This window comes from Capsicum annuum, chromosome 9 (assembly GCF_002878395.1).
Source record: "Capsicum annuum cultivar UCD-10X-F1 chromosome 9, UCD10Xv1.1, whole genome shotgun sequence".
Taxonomy (NCBI): domain Eukaryota; kingdom Viridiplantae; phylum Streptophyta; class Magnoliopsida; order Solanales; family Solanaceae; genus Capsicum; species Capsicum annuum.
The window spans coordinates 75,366,036-75,372,889 of NC_061119.1; positions in this window are offsets into that span (position 1 = coordinate 75,366,036).

The following is a 6,854-nucleotide window of genomic DNA, read 5'->3' on the forward strand; positions in this document are numbered from 1 at the left end:
ATCTTTATTTTCTGAGCTTGTTAAAGGAAAGACTAACATCTTAGCCTATTTGTTTTCAAACTTTGTTAAAGGGATGTTTGATAATGCAAATGACACTGTGTGTGGTTACCCCTACCTTGTCCTTCATTCGAGGATGAATGTTCCTAGTGGGGGATATAGAAACATCCTGGGTTTTGACCCTTAGAAAATTTCTTGGAAATCTTTTCTCCGGGCCCAATACAACTCAAGGGTATGAGTCATATGCTAGGGTACGAGTGGTATGGTCCTGTTGTATGCTTACCAGTGTTAGCTGGTGGGATAGTTTTGGTCACTAGAATTATTACGACTTTGGAATATGAGTCGTAGGGCTTAGTACGAGTCATATCATGGACTCGTATGGTGGACAGTGTTTGATCCTCCTAGTATTTCATTCTGCTAGGGATATGGGTTATGGATATGGATTGTATACTATGGTTACAACTAGGTTGGATGAGTCATTTACTAGACAATGTTTAATCTAAGGGTTGAGGCTTGGATACGAGTGGTGAATACTGATTGTATAGGAAGATATAGCTCGTATGGGTCTGTCAGTGATGGGTTTTCAAGGGATATAAGTGAGGACATTCTGGATATTTTCCTACTTATCCTCATTAGGACCTATGACTTTTAATACACTTAGGAGGTTATTTACCCTATTATTCTATTCCTTAACATTTATTAACTATTCCTAAACATCTAATAATCCTCTCAAGATCTTTTGGGGCAAGGAAGCTAGGGATTCAACTAACGAATTACTTTGGGGCTTGCTTTGGTGATTCTTTCCATCAATTTCTTGGTATAAGGCATGATTCTCTTCCCTTATTTTAATTTCAACTAAAGGCATGGTTTATATGATTGATTTCATGGTTTTACTAATTAATGATTATGGTTTTTAACTATTATTGGGGGTTTTGATATTGAATGCTTGGTTATGGTTTCCTATGGTTTTAATTATGCTTTTATATGCATTAATGCTGGTTTTGGACAATTGGATTGCATGGTAATGGTTTAATGGTCTTTTGTATTGGTTTTGGTTATATTATGCCCCCAAGGTGTTTGATAAAATGCTTATAAAGATATGTTCATTGCATTGACTTCTTTTAATGGAACTCTTCTATGTTTTAAACTGTACAAAGGATTTATGCATGGTTTAAATAGTTTGAAAAGGCTAAATACTAAATGTTTATGCTTATGGAGAACATGGAAGTCTCCCATGTGGATGCAATATGTTAATTGGAAGGGCACCTAAGGTCCCCTTAACCTAACTGGTTTGGCTATGGATGTGGTATGACGATACCACTAATATTGGCCTTAGTTAATTAATGGTAAATGTATTGTTTGGACATGGTTTTGATTGGGCATTAATGGTAAGGTGTGTAGCTAAGCCGTGGAAGGTGGCGGTCTCGGGGGAACCAAAATTGAAAACTCATATTTGCCGATATGAGGGGTCTTGATGACCATGTGCGTGTGCCACATATTATATTGGGGGATGTACTAGTCATATCTTGGGATATTTCCTAGTCCTGCAGCTACACGAATTGGGGCTCTTTTAGTCAGGGGATCTGAACCTATATCGCTCGTGGCTGGTTAGGATGGTCAAGCTACACAGCCTAGGTAAAAGTTTTAAGTGCATGCTAAACCCAGTCCAATTTCCCAGCACTTATATTAGTGTATTGTATGCGTTATGGATAGTTTTTACTTAGTTTATGACTGGCATTATTTTATCCTTATCCTGAGATTCATACTAGCACTTATTTTCTAACCCTGTCTACTGGTGGTTGTATACCCACGCTATATAGGAACTAGCCATTCTACTCCTCCTATTTATCATGCAGATTTGGTATCAGCATTTGGAGTGAAGTGGTGAACTTCCATCCTTCCGGAAGGAATCATTTTATGTTATGGATTTCTTATAACACTTTTCTTTTATATTGGATATTGGTTTTGTCCATGGTTGGGGGCATGTCCCAGCCGAATTTGTTTGCTCTTTTAGATAGAGGATTTGTGGTACTTCTTGGGGTTGGTATGGACGGTATCAGTATTGGTGTCGCCCTTGGCATTGGAATAAGCTGGTGGGCAGACATCATTGGACGATATTATTGGTTTCTCCATCATATTACATTTTGGGATTGATTTTCATATTATGTTTTGGTACTCTCTTTGGTTTATGGTCTATGGTTTGGGTTTGGCACGGTTAGGCGGTTGGTGAGTTACAAATAAACTCGGTTGGGTTGGTCACAGTTGTGACCCTATCCCTTAGTCTAAACGAGAACAATAACGATATCTTGTTATATGTTCAAAATTCAGCCCATCTAAGGCTGGATATAGGTGGTTGGATTGGGTAACAGGGCCCGTCCCCAGTCCTGGGTGGACTTGGGATGCCCATTACAATAAGGCTTGGGGTTAGGTCGTGTTATTTCAATTCAGCTAGGGCCATTCTATATGGACAAATAGAGATAGGACAGTATCCAATAAAAGATTAATCCCAATCTCCCTATCATGAGGAAAATTGAGAAGATCATCAAGAAACACCTTGGGAAACTCAAAGACCACAGGGACAAATTGAAAAGAAGGACTCTCCGAGTTAGAATCTTTAACCCAGACCAGCTGATAGAGACACCTCTTTGAAATCGACTTCCAACTCTAAGATAAGAAATGAACTTTCCCTTACATACTAATGACCTACCCTTCTACTCAATCACTAATTCATTCAGAAATTGGAAACTAACTATTTTAGTCCTACAATCAAGATATGCATAGCATGTATGAAGCCAATCCATCCTAAAAATAACATTAAAATCTAACATCTCCATCTCTATCCAATATACCTAGGTTCCCTACCACATATAGATACCATAAACCCCTATAGACTTTTCTGGCCACAATAGAGTCACCCAACGGGGTGGACACAGAGAATGGATAAGGAATACACTCAGAACAAAAACCAAAATGAATATCCATATAAGGGGTCACATAAGAAAGGGTAGACCCGGGATCAAGCAGAAAATATAGATCATGAGAGAAAATTTTCATCGTACCAATAACAATAATAGGATAAGCCTCAAAATCCTGAAGGGTGGCAAGAGCGTAGAAAAAATTCTGACCAGTGCCAGAGCCAGAATTAGCATCCTTTGGTGTATGAGATAAAGAAGCAGCAATCGGGTCCTTATTAGCCCAGTATCAACATCACCTAAAGAACAGCTCTTCTAAATATTGCTAGGCTGGCCACATCTAAAACACTTATTCCTTTCCTCATCACAAAAGACACGGTGCAACTGTCCATAAAATCTACAAGGAGGATGCAATGGATCTGACTAGGCCCTACTAGCCTGAGATTGGGCCCTTTGTGCCATAAATCCACTGTTGCTCTAAAAGTGGCGATCACCGAATGACCTTGGATAGAGAGTTCTAGCCGTCAAATAGGAACCCGAATTGCCCCACTTCTTCTTAGACCAATTTTCACTATCTCTACCACCATGTTGCTGACCTCCAGCCTGATTCGAATACTGAAATTTCTTACTCTGCCTCTCCCCCATCTCTATTTTCTTCTTGTTTTCCTCTTCAACTTGTTTTATATATATATCACAAGTCTAGAGATGTCCATATCCTTATTCAATAAGATGACCTTGCTCTCTAAAATCAAATTACGAGATAACCCAGAAGAAAACTTTCTCATTCTAGCCCTCATTCTAGAAACTAACTCTGAAGCATAACGAGACAACTGATGAAATTTCAAGGAATACTTTTTCACAATAAATTTTCCTCTCTTCTAATTCACAAACCCCTCAACTTTTGCTTTCCTCAACTCTTGAGGAAAGAAGCGATCCAAAAAGGCACTAGAAAAGTCATCCCATAATGCAACTCTGCATCGTCATCCTTAGGTTGATCCCACTTTTCATACCATTGATTGCTACATTCTTCAACTGATAAGTAGTAAACTCTACTCCCTCTACATTATTAGCATATATCACTTGAAAGATCTTCTTCATCTCATCTATGAAACCTTAATGATCCTCCCCAACCTTAGTGCCAGTGAAAATAGGAGGTTTTAACCTCATAAACCATCCCACTCGAGTAACCTCAGAAGAACTCACAGTACTACCAGCAGGACCCAACTGACGTGACACAGATATTACTAACTGGGATAACAGATGAATAGAATAGAAAAACTCATCATTAGTAATATTTCCTTGGTAGCTTCTTGCTTCTTTTGGTCCTCTCTGTACTTCTCATAATCATCACATGACATATATGAATGATGGGAGGTGGAAGGTTCTCCCAATCCTTAGGAAAAACTAGACAAAAGCTCCCTAATGGCTGTAATATCAACTCCAATTTCCTCAAGAGTTCAGGTAGTGGTTAGCATATGAGACTCAAACTCAATACATGCTGACTTTTCCAAGTTAATATTTCATGTTTTTCCTTTTATAAGTGCGTCCTCTCATCAAATACTTAAGGGGTAGATAAGAGCACCAGGACACACCTATGTATCACTCGTATACTCGTTAGCCACTATCTCCTGCAAAGTTCAGTAATCAAAGAGGGGAAGAAGAGATACGTACCACTATGGTTTTTTAAGTTATTTATTTCATTTACCACAAAATGACCAACATCCAAAGGGATGTCATCTAAAATACAAGAAACCATTCGAGCACACAGATCTGGGATTGTTGTCATATGGGTGCAAGGAGAGACTCGGGTATTAATAATATGCAACCATATCTGAGCCTCGCAAGTGAAGTCGTTCATGGATATATTGCTTTTAGTATTTGACCAAGAGAATTCCTTTCCAAGGCATAGCCGTTGCGCCAACTAACTCCCCAATTTACACCCCTTTGCTTTGAATTTCCCCATGTCTGCATGTTGGAGCCCATAAACATCATTGATTTGCTTAACCCTAACTTTCACCGGTTTGCCCCGAATCTTAATAGTCACATTGAATGGGTCTGAGAATGACACTTCACTAATGTTGGCATAAAATTCACGGACCCATTGTTAATTTGAAATACAAGGATTTAGGGTAAAGCACCGCCACCCTATGGCTTCAAGATTGTTATGAAATACTGGTAGTTTCTTTGGTACATTCTCCAAGTAAATACCTTTTTTCAGGAGCAACTTTGTCCTTAGAGATCACTAAAGTAATGATTGCGGCACTCATGTTTCATGAATCAGATGTGATCATACTTGTCCATGAGGTTGTCCTGAAAACACTAGGAAAAAATTATATCAATCAATGACATTTTATCTTGAAAACTATACCTCATTGTTCACTAAAGATCATTGGAAAAGGTATTTGATGAATCTAGGCTAAAACTTTAGGAGTGCAAGATTTTTGGCATAGCAAGGAACTGCCCCCGATTACTGCGATCGTGGACTATGACTGCGATCTTGTGGCCACGATAACCGACTGTGTCTATTGTTGAGATACTTGAGGCTGGTTTCGTGTGAGATCCCCATGTTCAAATATTTTCCAAGTTTTTAGGCTACTAGCATACTCCACAACATGGATTCACATGAAGACCAATTGAACAATGCGAATAAGTGTGAATTTCCCTTTCAAATGCAAATATCACTAATGAACTTTTAGTTGGGAAAAGTGTCAAACACTTGGTGTGCATATCTCATTTATTTAAATTTTTCACACATTATTGGGTACTCAATATTTCCCCACTTGTGTGCACACCGAATTCAAGCAACCAACACCAAACCATCACCAAACATGACAACATGGAGAGAATAACAATCAAAACTTTAGCCCCTCTCTTAATTAAGCATTTTAGGGACTATTTTTAAAAAAAATAACAAAATAGATTCATGACACCTATCGGAGTTGTGATACAAGAGGGATGGAAGTACGCTTTTGGAGAGCTCACAAACTTGGCCAGAATCTAGCCCAAATTAGAGAGTACAGTCATGAAAAGGAGTGTGAGGGAAATTAGGGAATAATAGACTAAAGTGACTGCGTCTGCAGTTAGGTAGCCACGATCACGAGCACACTAGTTATCGAGATCATACTTGGGGATCACGATCACGATAACTGAGAGCAGTTCTACTTCCTTTTTTCCCCTATTCAGCTATTTGCTCAATTTTTACTAATTTTTCCCCTATTCAATTTTCAATGCAAAACTACACACTTCTCCCTTTCCAATCTCATCTAATGCACTCCATAGTACCACAAATGCATGAGTTATTTATATGCAAAATCTAACATCTATACTACAAAAGCATGACAAAAAGGATACGAGCCACTTTCGTAGCATTTGTGGGTTACCTCCAATATAGCGCCTTTGTTACATCACCCCAAAAAATCTAGTTCTCGGGATGCCACATGGTGCTTTAAACTACAAGTAGTCCTGAGCTAACCCTGGCTGCCTTTTAACACATATGAATCTCATCATAGGGAAATGTAAGTATAAATTCATGATAAAATGCGGAAAACTAGCTGAATAATCAAAATATATCTGAAAGTACTAATCCCATCAACCTGATTAAATAAATACTAAAAAAGTCTGAATATAACTGAGATCTAAGACTGAATTTAGTAGTCCTACAAGCCTCTACTATATAAATCTAGAGAGTCACTAGGACAAGCTCCAACTGACTCAAAATGTCTGAAATAAATAAAGGGACATCTACTAATAAACTGAAACATGAATAGGTAAGTCCTCAAACTATGAGGACTCACCAACTGCAGGGATGTAGATGAGATGCTCAAAAATCACTGTTGCTGCTGAGACTGAGCACCCAAACCTACATTAAGAGAAATTTAGCACATAGATATATAAGTAGATTAGTAGTTTGATGATTTACTGAGTATATGGGGGTGCATGCAATAA